This window comes from Rosa rugosa, chromosome 6 (genome assembly GCF_958449725.1).
Source record: "Rosa rugosa chromosome 6, drRosRugo1.1, whole genome shotgun sequence".
NCBI lineage: Eukaryota > Viridiplantae > Streptophyta > Magnoliopsida > Rosales > Rosaceae > Rosa > Rosa rugosa.
Window position 1 is genome coordinate 34,127,327 of NC_084825.1, and position 16,251 is coordinate 34,143,577.

Here is a 16,251-nt window from a genome sequence, read left to right on the forward strand (position 1 = left end):
CTTAACTTGCTCATAGTCTAGAGGATTCCATTTAATATGTAAAGGATTCTCATAAAACAAAGCCATTTTTTCATTGACATCTCAACTATCCATAATATATTCCTTTCAATACATTGACCAAGTAGTGGCACATAAACATATTAACCCATCAGTGACAGGCTCACCTAAACATAGAGAGCACTCGGCCAATTTCATTGACTTAGCTTTCAAGTACAATATAAGTTTGTGAACATTATCAAATTACTTGATTGTTAGAGTCAAATTTATGTAGCTATCTACGTACTGGAATCATGTATGTATGAATATCACCAATCTTAATTTTTGTCGATGCTACAAAGTTTCGTGAAGTATACAGTTAGGCAACTTAGTACTTAGAACTATTGGATCCATTACGTTCGGTACTACTAGAAGCAGTACGTGGATGGTTTTGTGCTGGTAATGTACATTACATATGTGAGATTAAACTATTCCATGTGATCAGTTTTCGTGAAGAATCAAACGAGGGAAACGTTCCATGTTAACAGCCATACCATGACTTTCATGGACTTATAAGGCTTTAACTGCAGACCTGCAGCAGTTCGAAAGGAAAAATAAAATAATGAATTAGGTTATAACGTATGTGACAAGTAAAAGTAATGAGACGTTGAGGAAATGTATCACTCCAAAAAACAACGGCAGAATTGGTATAATTAGTGAATAAATACAAAGCAAAATGTGTTTATAGACAAGTAAGTTCCAACTTCCATCCATTTAACCTTATTGCTTATTCAAAAACTTCCAAGTCTAGCTATTATATAAAGAATGTTAATATATATGAGTATGATTATAGTTTGGAGCTAATGACTTTATTTTAAATTTGACTCTAGTTTTTTATTATTATTATTATTTTTTTTTTTTGGACAACTTGAAACACTCAATCAATAAAACCAAGGGGTATCCATTTGGCTTATGTTGAAGAGCTAGCTTTCAAAAGAAGTGATAGCTTGTAGAAGAACTTTGTATGATAGGGGATGAGCAAACCAAGCACTTACAATCTAAGGACAAGTGAGAAGAGCATGTTCAGTTGATTCATTTGGATGCAGGCATAACCGACACTCAGCTGATGGTGCAATATGCCTTCTAAATAAATTTGATTCTCATTGAAGAGATCAATAAGAAGATAAATGACAAATACAAACACACACACACTTAAAAACTGAATGGTCGAGATGTAGATATGCGACCGAAAAGTGACCCTAAACTCTAAATGCACACTTTAATTTCAAAGTGAAGTCTCGCTCTAAATAGGATCTATATATATATATATATATATATATATATATATAGACACACACATATATATATACTTTCAATTTAAATCTTGTGAGCATACCATGAATAATGTATGTAGTTGCTCATGTAGTTCCGAGTCATTAAAGGAGTGGAATGTGAGTTGTTAATCAAACTTATCAAATACTGATGTTATTATTATTATTTTTAAACACAAAAACTCGTACAAATTATGTACATCAAAAACTTTTCAGACAACTTTAGCCAAAGTTGTCAAATTAATGGCTGATAAAAATGGAAGGCCACAAATCATGCACATTTAAATTTCTCAAACCATGTGATCAAAATATGGTCAACAAATTTAACTTTTTATATTAAAAAATTTTCTATGCACCGGCGATATAAGCGACTCAGCACTTATTTAGTAATCGCAACTCTTAATATATATAGTTAAATTTTTTCTAGTAACCAAAAAATGTATATAATGTTATCCAGCAGTATATATATAATGTATATAATGTACCAAATTTTGGAACTACTTCCTCAGGTTTAGTTTGGTGGGATTTGGCTCCGCCTATCATTCATAGTTTTTGTAATCGGGACCGAATGGGTCTTCCTAATTTCCGTTTCTGTTGATGTTGTATAGAGGTTTGGTATAGTTCCCTATCTCTGTATTTATTTTTTATTCAATAAATTATTCTCGTTTCGTCGAGGTTTATATATATATATATATATATATATATATATTGGTGCAAGTACACGTCGGTGCTCTGAATGCTCATTTACATACCTGAAGAAGATACAATTCTTAAATTAAGTAATATCCTTTACGTGAGTGTCATATTAAATTAACGTAACCAACCGGTCATCAAAATCTCTCTTCTAAAAAATAAAAAAAGGCAAAAAATCACAAATAGTCACTGAGTTATGACTCATTCGACACTTAATTCACTGTATTTTCGACAATATCACATAATGTTTGGCTCCAATTTTGTTGCAGCTGGTCAACAGTCTCTTTTCTGCGCGGGCGTGCCAGCACCGTTCGGGTGCGGTCGTCGGGGGTGTCCCTTGACCTGACTTCTTTCAAGCAATTGTGGACGAGGAGAGCACCAACCTCGTCGCGGGATTCTTTGTGCCTCGTGGTGAGGACTTTTGCTAATCTTCTTGCGTCACCAAATCGATACTCGATGTTGTAGATCGAGCAGAGCGAGAACCACCGGGAAGTAGAGAGAACTTGCTAAAGCGTGACTTTAGCTTGGCTGGGTTGCTAGGGCGTTACCCTTGCTTGGCTGGTTCTGTAACCGTTGTGGTCGCGGCACTACCGTCGGCTCCCGAGGAGACTAGGACCGAAGCACGTTGACAGAGGGTTTGGTGGCACTGAAAGTCGGCTTCTGAGAAGACTAGGACTAGGAGTATGATCACCGGTAAGAGAAAGAGAATGAGAGGAGTTGCTCTTAGAGAGGTTTGCTCTAGAGAGAACTTAGATCATCTTAGAGATGTTGTTGTTGAATGTGAATGTGTGTGTTGTGAATGGGTGTGTTAGAATGAGAAGAGAAGGTGTTTATATAGGGAAGAAAAAGAAGAGTGAAATGATGAGTGGAAGAAAAATAATGAAAGTAGATCTAAGTTCACTTGTAAAATATGGAAAAGATAGAGAAAAGATGAAATGAAAGCAAAGCATGAAGGTGCAGCAACATGGAAGTGGTGATGATCTATTAAAGAGATTGTAGAAGAAAAATATATCCAAGGAAAAAGAGAAAAGCATCTAGCTTTCTTCATGTGGGTAGGAAACATGAACATGTGAATATTGAGCTGGTTTTAGGTCAGTTTCTGCCCCTTTATTTCTTCAATTATTTCTCCAACAAGACTTCATTATATGCCTTCGACTTCTTCATATGAAATGTTCCACTATGAGTGTAGATCATCCTGACAAATTTTCAGATTTTTATTCCATGTGGTTGGGCCGAAAATGCTGCTGGACCTCTTACAGGTCCAGTTTTCCAGTTTTGCTTCTGTAGAAAATTGGGCTGATTGTTTGAAGGCCTTCCACTCAAAAAAAAGCTCTGGCACTCTTCATAAGAAATGATCCTTGGGCTGTCTAGAATGGATCTACAGAGTTTCAGCTCATTTCAAGTTCATTTGGTCAGTCTGCCGCCCCTCCTTCCTTGTTTAGCTCGGTTTCTCCTAGCCGAAGTAGGAAAATGTGCTAAAGTTGACTTTTCATGTTTCCATGCTTCCATGCTTTCATAGTAGGCTTTATTTAGCCTCTAAATATATATTTCGAACTTGTCGACAATATATAGCTTGAGCCACTGACATTGGCTCAATTTCTCCAAGACGTGCCTTGTCAGGCCAAAATGTTCATTTTGGGTCCAAACATTGCCCCCCAGACCTCGAAGTCAAAGGTCCTCGTCTTGACTGAAGAGGTCTTGAATCAGCACTCCTCTTATAATGTCGTTGCTCCAAAGCCACTTGTATTGGCTTGACTAAAATTACTTGAACAGTAGCCTCTCTCCCTCTTAATTATACATAGTGAGCATACATATATTAATCGCCAGTCTTCCTTCGCGAACCATCCTTTGCGAGGCCATGTAATTAAAACCACTTCGCTGCCAACAATTCGCAACCCAGCTTTCGCCACAATTATTGGCAAAAATATTGATTTGACCTCCTCCACTGCTAATACCATACTAGGCATATTAAATGCCTCTTGTATATGTGCCCAGACCAATACCAATGGCCTCTTAAGTATATTAGCAAGTTCCAGCCACTATTAGGCAAGAACACAATTTTTTGCATCCTCCGCGACGCACAAATTTGAAACTCTTTTTGTATTTTTGTATTTTTTTTTTTTTTTAAATTTTAATAAGACATTGTGAATCAAGGTTTAGACATGCGGCCCAAGTATAGTCGTCTAGACACAAATTTTCTTTCAAATCATTTGGGCAACCTTACTGAAATGGCCAGGTGGGGGAGGGCGAACAAGAGAGGCAGAATCCATTTTGGCATGAGCTACTCCCACATAGTGGTTTAGGCCCATTTGCACGCACTTCTGGATTCAAGAACCTGTCATGAACGTTGTCCCCTTTCTAGACACCATTTCACATAGGCTATACTTACTAAGATGAGAAAGGTCATAAGTGTGAAGACAGTTCAACAAGTGTTAATAAAAGCCGCCCTTAACCTTAAGGGACCTGAACTAGGCACCAATAAGGAGTTTAGGCCAATATTAACAAAAGAGACTTCACCTATTCCGTTATGATTCACAACCCCTTACCAAATTCAATTTTTTTTTTTTTTTTTTTTAACTGATTTTTTTTTTAATGAAAAGAAAACTAGAAACGAAAAAATTAATAGAAAATTAAAAGCAAAGAAAGAAAGAAGCTAGCAGCACCATGTTTGGCTAACCTCTAGAAGACCACGGGGGAGGCCATCTATGCTTCATTCCAAGCTCCGATGTATCAAAATTGGTAGGGTAAAAATCCCTCCTGTGAGAGCTTGTAGGAAAAGAACAAAGATACTTCTCATCGAAAACTTGGGAAAAATTTGGCTCGTAGGAGGAGTAATCTTGCCCCCCAAGTATCTTTGTTGGTTGGCGAAACATGATCTTCAATTGCACTTTTGGCGATGAAGATGTTCCAAGATTGGCTTTGTTGCCAACTACCATGTCATAGAACATGGTGTCTTCAGGATTAGCCACAGATTGGCCATTATAGACGACCACTTGCTGGTCTGAATTCTCCATATCAAGAGCTTCACTTACTGGATAATTGTAAACAAGAGTTAACTTGTATTGATGATACTCAAATTTACAGTTGCGAAGGACAACTTGGCCACTAGAATAATTGTTCTGGCCATTCATGCAACGTGGGTTGTAGATGTGCCCTCCACATATATCAAAGCCACCGCTTGGCCTTGAAGAATATATGAAGAACTTCAAGTTGAATTGATTAATAAAGCCACAAATTGGCTTCTGTAGACCACAACTTAATTGATAATTAAGTTGGTCCTGATTTTGATCACCTTCCCCATGACGTCCAGTAGCAGAGTCACAATTAAAATGATCATGAACTTGCTTCTTTTGATCAAAGGGATGATCATGGGCCATATCTTGCCCCCCATGCATCTGATCAGTGGCCACGTATTTGGCTTGATCAGTGGAGAAATCAGATATTTGTTCAGAGACAACTTTCTTGTCCGAAGAACAATCTTGTTGATGATCTTCTCCATAAGCAGCCTCTATGTAAGGCTGTGATTCAACAATGGGCAAGCTACTTTCTTCTTCTGCGACGGGCTGGTCGAGAGGAAGGTTTTTGCTTTTAAATTGATCGCCTCTTATAGGCAATTCAATTTTGGTAACACCATCTTCGCGCGCCGCTTCTTGACTTTTCAAGGAGCTCTCTTGCTTTGTGTTGATGGCGTCAACCTCCCCATGTTGCGAATCCACATGAGTTGCAGTCAGATTGGCGTCATTCTTGTGCATGGTCGCGGACTCCGATGAGGTCTGTTTGTGCTGGGTCGCGACGACATTCATCGACTGCTGGTGGTTTTCTTGGGCTGGTTTGGTCACGTCGGCCAGCTGCTCCCAAGTCTGCCACGAATCTTGTTGGGCTGATTGGAAAAGTTCATCCATCCTCTTCTGCTGCGCCGCCAGGACCTTTTTCAAATTCGCATAATACGAAGCAGTGTTCTGTTGAAAGATAGCAAGTCGCTCCTCTATGCTCGCATTCTCCGGAATGGGAATGGGCACATAGCCTTCTATCGTCGCCATGACTTCAGGAGTTTCTTTTGGTAAAGATTTTCCTCTGGCATCCCAATGATGGTGAACACAAAAAGACTCTGATATAGTCCCATTGGGCGTGCCAAAATGTTTGGCTCCAGTTTTGCTGCAGCTGGTCAACAGTCTCTTTTCTTGCGCGGGCGTGCCAGCACCGTTCGGGTGCGGTCGTCGGGGGTGTCCCTTGACCTGACTTCTTTCAAGCGATTGTAGACGAGGAGAGCACCAACCTCGTCGCGGGATTCTTTGTGCCTCGTGGTGAGGACTTTTGCTAATCTTCTTGCGTCACCAAATCGATACTCGATGTTGTAGATCGAGCAGAGCGAGAACCACCGGGAAGTAGAGAGAACTTGCTAAAGCGTGACTTTAGCTTGGCTGGGTTGCTAGGGCGTTACCCTTGCTTGGCTGGTTCTGTAACCGTTGTGGTCGCGGCACTACCGTCGGCTCCCGAGGAGACTAGGACCGAAGCACGTTGACAGAGGGTTTGGTGGCACTGAAAGTCGGCTTCTGAGAAGACTAGGACTAGGAGTATGATCACCGGTAAGAGAAAGAGAATGAGAGGAGTTGCTCTTAGAGAGGTTTGCTCTAGAGAGAACTTAGATCATCTTAGAGATGTTGTTGTTGAATGTGAATGTGTGTGTTGTGAATGGGTGTGTTAGAATGAGAAGAGAAGGTGTTTATATAGGGAAGAAAAAGAAGAGTGAAATGATGAGTGGAAGAAAAATAATGAAAGTAGATCTAAGTTCACTTGTAAAATATGGAAAAGATAGAGAAAAGATGAAATGAAAGCAAAGCATGAAGGTGCAGCAACATGGAAGTGGTGATGATCTATTAAAGAGATTGTAGAAGAAAAATATATCCAAGGAAAAAGAGAAAAGCATCTAGCTTTCTTCATGTGGGTAGGAAACATGAACATGTGAATATTGAGCTGGTTTTAGGTCAGTTTCTGCCCCTTTATTTATTCAATTATTTCTCCAACAAGACTTCATTATATGCCTTCGACTTCTTCATATGAAATGTTCCACTATGAGTGTAGATCATCCTGACAAATTTTCAGATTTTTATTCCATGTGGTTGGGCCGAAAATGCTGCTGGACCTCTTACAGGTCCAGTTTTCCAGTTTTGCTTCTGTAGAAAATTGGGCTGATTGTTTGAAGGCCTTCCACTCAAAAAAAAGCTCTGGCACTCTTCATAAGAAATGATCCTTCGGCTGTCTAGAATGGATCTGCAGAGTTTCAGCTCATTTCAAGTTCATTTGGTCAGTCTGCCGCCCCTCCTTCCTTGTTTAGCTCGGTTTCTCCTAGCCGAAGTAGGAAAATGTGCTAAAGTTGACTTTTCATGTTTCCATGCTTCCATGCTTTCATAGTAGGCTTTATTTAGCCTCTAAATATATATTTCGAACTTGTCGACAATATATAGCTTGAGCCACTGACATTGGCTCAATTTCTCCAAGACGTGCCTTGTCAGGCCAAAATGTTCATTTTGGGTCCAAACATTGCCCCCCAGACCTCGAAGTCAAAGGTCCTCGTCTTGACTGAAGAGGTCTTGAATCAGCACTCCTCTTATAATGTCGTTGCTCCAAAGCCACTTGTATTGGCTTGACTAAAATTACTTGAACAGTAGCCTCTCTCCCTCTTAATTATACATAGTGAGCATACATATATTAATCGCCAGTCTTCCTTCGCGAACCATCCTTTGCGAGGCCATGTAATTAAAACCACTTCGCTGCCAACAATTCGCAACCCAGCTTTCGCCACAATTATTGGCAAAAATATTGATTTGACCTCCTCCACTGCTAATACCATACTAGGCATATTAAATGCCTCTTGTATATGTGCCCAGACCAATACCAATGGCCTCTTAAGTATATTAGCAAGTTCCAGCCACTATTAGGCAAGAACACAATTTTTTGCATCCTCCGCGACGCACAAATTTGAAACTCTTTTTGTATTTTTGTATTTTTTTTTTTTTTTAAATTTTAATAAGACATTGTGAATCAAGGTTTAGACATGCGGCCTAAGTATAGTCGTCTAGACACAAATTTTCTTTCAAATCATTTGGGCAACCTTACTGAAATGGCCAGGTGGGGGAGGGCGAACAAGAGAGGCAGAATCCATTTTGGCATGAGCTACTCCCACATAGTGGTTTAGGCCCATTTGCACGCACTTCTGGATTCAAGAACCTGTCATGAACGTTGTCCCCTTTCTAGACACCATTTCACATAGGCTATACTTACTAAGATGAGAAAGGTCATAAGTGTGAAGACAGTTCAACAAGTGTTAATAAAAGCCGCCCTTAACCTTAAGGGACCTGAACTAGGCACCAATAAGGAGTTTAGGCCAATATTAACAAAAGAGACTTCACCTATTCCGTTATGATTCACAACCCCTTACCAAATTCAATTTTTTATTTTTATTTTTTTTAACTGATTTTTTTTTTAATGAAAAGAAAACTAGAAACGAAAAAATTAATAGAAAATTAAAAGCAAAGAAAGAAAGAAGCTAGCAGCACCATGTTTGGCTAACCTCTAGAAGACCACGGGGGAGGCCATCTATGCTTCATTCCAAGCTCCGATGTATCAAAATTGGTAGGGTAAAAATCCCTCCTGTGAGAGCTTGTAGGAAAAGAACAAAGATACTTCTCATCGAAAACTTGGGAAAAATTTGGCTCGTAGGAGGAGTAATCTTGCCCCCCAAGTATCTTTGTTGGTTGGCGAAACATGATCTTCAATTGCACTTTTGGCGATGAAGATGTTCCAAGATTGGCTTTGTTGCCAACTACCATGTCATAGAACATGGTGTCTTCAGGATTAGCCACAGATTGGCCATTATAGACGACCACTTGCTGGTCTGAATTCTCCATATCAAGAGCTTCACTTACTGGATAATTGTAAACAAGAGTTAACTTGTATTGATGATACTCAAATTTACAGTTGCGAAGGACAACTTGGCCACTAGAATAATTGTTCTGGCCATTCATGCAAGGTGGGTTGTAGATGTGCCCTCCACATATATCAAAGCCACCGCTTGGCCTTGAAGAATATATGAAGAACTTCAAGTTGAATTGATTAATAAAGCCACAAATTGGCTTCTGTAGACCACAACTTAATTGATAATTAAGTTGGTCCTGATTTTGATCACCTTCCCCATGACGTCCAGTAGCAGAGTCACAATTAAAATGATCATGAACTTGCTTCTTTTGATCAAAGGGATGATCATGGGCCATATCTTGCCCCCCATGCATCTGATCAGTGGCCACGTATTTGGCTTGATCAGTGGAGAAATCAGATATTTGTTCAGAGACAACTTTCTTGTCCGAAGAACAATCTTGTTGATGATCTTCTCCATAAGCAGCCTCTATGTAAGGCTGTGATTCAACAATGGGCAAGCTACTTTCTTCTTCTGCGACGGGCTGGTCGAGAGGAAGGTTTTTGCTTTTAAATTGATCGCCTCTTATAGGCAATTCAATTTTGGTAACACCATCTTCGCGCGCCGCTTCTTGACTTTTCAAGGAGCTCTCTTGCTTTGTGTTGATGGCGTCAACCTCCCCATGTTGCGAATCCACATGAGTTGCAGTCAGATTGGCGTCATTCTTGTGCATGGTCGCGGACTCCGATGAGGTCTGTTTGTGCTGGGTCGCGACGACATTCATCGACTGCTGGTGGTTTTCTTGGGCTGGTTTGGTCACGTCGGCCAGCTGCTCCCAAGTCTGCCACGAATCTTGTTGGGCTGATTGGAAAAGTTCATCCATCCTCTTCTGCTGCGCCGCCAGGACCTTTTTCAAATTCGCATAATACGAAGCAGTGTTCTGTTGAAAGATAGCAAGTCGCTCCTCTATGCTCGCATTCTCCGGAATGGGAATGGGCACATAGCCTTCTATCGTCGCCATGACTTCAGGAGTTTCTTTTGGTAAAGATTTTCCTCTGGCATCCCAATGATGGTGAACACAAAAAGACTCTGATATAGTCCCATTGGGCGTGCCAAAATGTTTGGCTCCAGTTTTGCTGCAGCTGGTCAACAGTCTCTTTTCTTGCGCGGGCGTGCCAGCACCGTTCGGGTGCGGTCGTCGGGGGTGTCCCTTGACCTGACTTCTTTCAAGCGATTGTAGACGAGGAGAGCACCAACCTCGTCGCGGGATTCTTTGTGCCTCGTGGTGAGGACTTTTGCTAATCTTCTTGCGTCACCAAATCGATACTCGATGTTGTAGATCGAGCAGAGCGAGAACCACCGGGAAGTAGAGAGAACTTGCTAAAGCGTGACTTTAGCTTGGCTGGGTTGCTAGGGCGTTACCCTTGCTTGGCTGGTTCTGTAACCGTTGTGGTCGCGGCACTACCGTCGGCTCCCGAGGAGACTAGGACCGAAGCACGTTGACAGAGGGTTTGGTGGCACTGAAAGTCGGCTTCTGAGAAGACTAGGACTAGGAGTATGATCACCGGTAAGAGAAAGAGAATGAGAGGAGTTGCTCTTAGAGAGGTTTGCTCTAGAGAGAACTTAGATCATCTTAGAGATGTTGTTGTTGAATGTGAATGTGTGTGTTGTGAATGGGTGTGTTAGAATGAGAAGAGAAGGTGTTTATATAGGGAAGAAAAAGAAGAGTGAAATGATGAGTGGAAGAAAAATAATGAAAGTAGATCTAAGTTCACTTGTAAAATATGGAAAAGATAGAGAAAAGATGAAATGAAAGCAAAGCATGAAGGTGCAGCAACATGGAAGTGGTGATGATCTATTAAAGAGATTGTAGAAGAAAAATATATCCAAGGAAAAAGAGAAAAGCATCTAGCTTTCTTCATGTGGGTAGGAAACATGAACATGTGAATATTGAGCTGGTTTTAGGTCAGTTTCTGCCCCTTTATTTATTCAATTATTTCTCCAACAAGACTTCATTATATGCCTTCGACTTCTTCATATGAAATGTTCCACTATGAGTGTAGATCATCCTGACAAATTTTCAGATTTTTATTCCATGTGGTTGGGCCGAAAATGCTGCTGGACCTCTTACAGGTCCAGTTTTCCAGTTTTGCTTCTGTAGAAAATTGGGCTGATTGTTTGAAGGCCTTCCACTCAAAAAAAAGCTCTGGCACTCTTCATAAGAAATGATCCTTGGGCTGTCTAGAATGGATCTGCAGAGTTTCAGCTCATTTCAAGTTCATTTGGTCAGTCTGCCGCCCCTCCTTCCTTGTTTAGCTCGGTTTCTCCTAGCCGAAGTAGGAAAATGTGCTAAAGTTGACTTTTCATGTTTCCATGCTTCCATGCTTTCATAGTAGGCTTTATTTAGCCTCTAAATATATATTTCGAACTTGTCGACAATATATAGCTTGAGCCACTGACATTGGCTCAATTTCTCCAAGACGTGCCTTGTCAGGCCAAAATGTTCATTTTGGGTCCAAACATTGCCCCCCAGACCTCGAAGTCAAAGGTCCTCGTCTTGACTGAAGAGGTCTTGAATCAGCACTCCTCTTATAATGTCGTTGCTCCAAAGCCACTTGTATTGGCTTGACTAAAATTACTTGAACAGTAGCCTCTCTCCCTCTTAATTATACATAGTGAGCATACATATATTAATCGCCAGTCTTCCTTCGCGAACCATCCTTTGCGAGGCCATGTAATTAAAACCACTTCGCTGCCAACAATTCGCAACCCAGCTTTCGCCACAATTATTGGCAAAAATATTGATTTGACCTCCTCCACTGCTAATACCATACTAGGCATATTAAATGCCTCTTGTATATGTGCCCAGACCAATACCAATGGCCTCTTAAGTATATTAGCAAGTTCCAGCCACTATTAGGCAAGAACACAATTTTTTGCATCCTCCGCGACGCACAAATTTGAAACTCTTTTTGTATTTTTGTATTTTTTTTTTTTTTTAAATTTTAATAAGACATTGTGAATCAAGGTTTAGACATGCGGCCCAAGTATAGTCGTCTAGACACAAATTTTCTTTCAAATCATTTGGGCAACCTTACTGAAATGGCCAGGTGGGGGAGGGCGAACAAGAGAGGCAGAATCCATTTTGGCATGAGCTACTCCCACATAGTGGTTTAGGCCCATTTGCACGCACTTCTGGATTCAAGAACCTGTCATGAACGTTGTCCCCTTTCTAGACACCATTTCACATAGGCTATACTTACTAAGATGAGAAAGGTCATAAGTGTGAAGACAGTTCAACAAGTGTTAATAAAAGCCGCCCTTAACCTTAAGGGACCTGAACTAGGCACCAATAAGGAGTTTAGGCCAATATTAACAAAAGAGACTTCACCTATTCCGTTATGATTCACAACCCCTTACCAAATTCAATTTTTTTTTTTTTTTTTTTTAACTGATTTTTTTTTTAATGAAAAGAAAACTAGAAACGAAAAAATTAATAGAAAATTAAAAGCAAAGAAAGAAAGAAGCTAGCAGCACCATGTTTGGCTAACCTCTAGAAGACCACGGGGGAGGCCATCTATGCTTCATTCCAAGCTCCGATGTATCAAAATTGGTAGGGTCAAAATCCCTCCTGTGAGAGCTTGTAGGAAAAGAACAAAGATACTTCTCATCGAAAACTTGGGAAAAATTTGGCTCGTAGGAGGAGTAATCTTGCCCCCCAAGTATCTTTGTTGGTTGGCGAAACATGATCTTCAATTGCACTTTTGGCGATGAAGATGTTCCAAGATTGGCTTTGTTGCCAACTACCATGTCATAGAACATGGTGTCTTCAGGATTAGCCACAGATTGGCCATTATAGACGACCACTTGCTGGTCTGAATTCTCCATATCAAGAGCTTCACTTACTGGATAATTGTAAACAAGAGTTAACTTGTATTGATGATACTCAAATTTACAGTTGCGAAGGACAACTTGGCCACTAGAATAATTGTTCTGGCCATTCATGCAACGTGGGTTGTAGATGTGCCCTCCACATATATCAAAGCCACCGCTTGGCCTTGAAGAATATATGAAGAACTTCAAGTTGAATTGATTAATAAAGCCACAAATTGGCTTCTGTAGACCACAACTTAATTGATAATTAAGTTGGTCCTGATTTTGATCACCTTCCCCATGACGTCCAGTAGCAGAGTCACAATTAAAATGATCATGAACTTGCTTCTTTTGATCAAAGGGATGATCATGGGCCATATCTTGCCCCCCATGCATCTGATCAGTGGCCACGTATTTGGCTTGATCAGTGGAGAAATCAGATATTTGTTCAGAGACAACTTTCTTGTCCGAAGAACAATCTTGTTGATGATCTTCTCCATAAGCAGCCTCTATGTAAGGCTGTGATTCAACAATGGGCAAGCTACTTTCTTCTTCTGCGACGGGCTGGTCGAGAGGAAGGTTTTTGCTTTTAAATTGATCGCCTCTTATAGGCAATTCAATTTTGGTAACACCATCTTCGCGCGCCGCTTCTTGACTTTTCAAGGAGCTCTCTTGCTTTGTGTTGATGGCGTCAACCTCCCCATGTTGCGAATCCACATGAGTTGCAGTCAGATTGGCGTCATTCTTGTGCATGGTCGCGGACTCCGATGAGGTCTGTTTGTGCTGGGTCGCGACGACATTCATCGACTGCTGGTGGTTTTCTTGGGCTGGTTTGGTCACGTCGGCCAGCTGCTCCCAAGTCTGCCACGAATCTTGTTGGGCTGATTGGAAAAGTTCATCCATCCTCTTCTGCTGCGCCGCCAGGACCTTTTTCAAATTCGCATAATACGAAGCAGTGTTCTGTTGAAAGATAGCAAGTCGCTCCTCTATGCTCGCATTCTCCGGAATGGGAATGGGCACATAGCCTTCTATCGTCGCCATGACTTCAGGAGTTTCTTTTGGTAAAGATTTTCCTCTGGCATCCCAATGATGGTGAACACAAAAAGACTCTGATATAGTCCCATTGGGCGTGCCAAAATGTTTGGCTCCAGTTTTGCTGCAGCTGGTCAACAGTCTCTTTTCTTGCGCGGGCGTGCCAGCACCGTTCGGGTGCGGTCGTCGGGGGTGTCCCTTGACCTGACTTCTTTCAAGCGATTGTAGACGAGGAGAGCACCAACCTCGTCGCGGGATTCTTTGTGCCTCGTGGTGAGGACTTTTGCTAATCTTCTTGCGTCACCAAATCGATACTCGATGTTGTAGATCGAGCAGAGCGAGAACCACCGGGAAGTAGAGAGAACTTGCTAAAGCGTGACTTTAGCTTGGCTGGGTTGCTAGGGCGTTACCCTTGCTTGGCTGGTTCTGTAACCGTTGTGGTCGCGGCACTACCGTCGGCTCCCGAGGAGACTAGGACCGAAGCACGTTGACAGAGGGTTTGGTGGCACTGAAAGTCGGCTTCTGAGAAGACTAGGACTAGGAGTATGATCACCGGTAAGAGAAAGAGAATGAGAGGAGTTGCTCTTAGAGAGGTTTGCTCTAGAGAGAACTTAGATCATCTTAGAGATGTTGTTGTTGAATGTGAATGTGTGTGTTGTGAATGGGTGTGTTAGAATGAGAAGAGAAGGTGTTTATATAGGGAAGAAAAAGAAGAGTGAAATGATGAGTGGAAGAAAAATAATGAAAGTAGATCTAAGTTCACTTGTAAAATATGGAAAAGATAGAGAAAAGATGAAATGAAAGCAAAGCATGAAGGTGCAGCAACATGGAAGTGGTGATGATCTATTAAAGAGATTGTAGAAGAAAAATATATCCAAGGAAAAAGAGAAAAGCATCTAGCTTTCTTCATGTGGGTAGGAAACATGAACATGTGAATATTGAGCTGGTTTTAGGTCAGTTTCTGCCCCTTTATTTATTCAATTATTTCTCCAACAAGACTTCATTATATGCCTTCGACTTCTTCATATGAAATGTTCCACTATGAGTGTAGATCATCCTGACAAATTTTCAGATTTTTATTCCATGTGGTTGGGCCGAAAATGCTGCTGGACCTCTTACAGGTCCAGTTTTCCAGTTTTGCTTCTGTAGAAAATTGGGCTGATTGTTTGAAGGCCTTCCACTCAAAAAAAAGCTCTGGCACTCTTCATAAGAAATGATCCTTGGGCTGTCTAGAATGGATCTGCAGAGTTTCAGCTCATTTCAAGTTCATTTGGTCAGTCTGCCGCCCCTCCTTCCTTGTTTAGCTCGGTTTCTCCTAGCCGAAGTAGGAAAATGTGCTAAAGTTGACTTTTCATGTTTCCATGCTTCCATGCTTTCATAGTAGGCTTTATTTAGCCTCTAAATATATATTTCGAACTTGTCGACAATATATAGCTTGAGCCACTGACATTGGCTCAATTTCTCCAAGACGTGCCTTGTCAGGCCAAAATGTTCATTTTGGGTCCAAACATTGCCCCCCAGACCTCGAAGTCAAAGGTCCTCGTCTTGACTGAAGAGGTCTTGAATCAGCACTCCTCTTATAATGTCGTTGCTCCAAAGCCACTTGTATTGGCTTGACTAAAATTACTTGAACAGTAGCCTCTCTCCCTCTTAATTATACATAGTGAGCATACATATATTAATCGCCAGTCTTCCTTCGCGAACCATCCTTTGCGAGGCCATGTAATTAAAACCACTTCGCTGCCAACAATTCGCAACCCAGCTTTCGCCACAATTATTGGCAAAAATATTGATTTGACCTCCTCCACTGCTAATACCATACTAGGCATATTAAATGCCTCTTGTATATGTGCCCAGACCAATACCAATGGCCTCTTAAGTATATTAGCAAGTTCCAGCCACTATTAGGCAAGAACACAATTTTTTGCATCCTCCGCGACGCACAAATTTGAAACTCTTTTTGTATTTTTGTATTTTTTTTTTTTTTTAAATTTTAATAAGACATTGTGAATCAAGGTTTAGACATGCGGCCCAAGTATAGTCGTCTAGACACAAATTTTCTTTCAAATCATTTGGGCAACCTTACTGAAATGGCCAGGTGGGGGAGGGCGAACAAGAGAGGCAGAATCCATTTTGGCATGAGCTACTCCCACATAGTGGTTTAGGCCCATTTGCACGCACTTCTGGATTCAAGAACCTGTCATGAACGTTGTCCCCTTTCTAGACACCATTTCACATAGGCTATACTTACTAAGATGAGAAAGGTCATAAGTGTGAAGACAGTTCAACAAGTGTTAATAAAAGCCGCCCTTAACCTTAAGGGACCTGAACTAGGCACCAATAAGGAGTTTAGGCCAATATTAACAAAAGAGACTTCACCTATTCCGTTATGATTCACAACCCCTTACCAAATTCAATTTTTTTTTTTTTTTT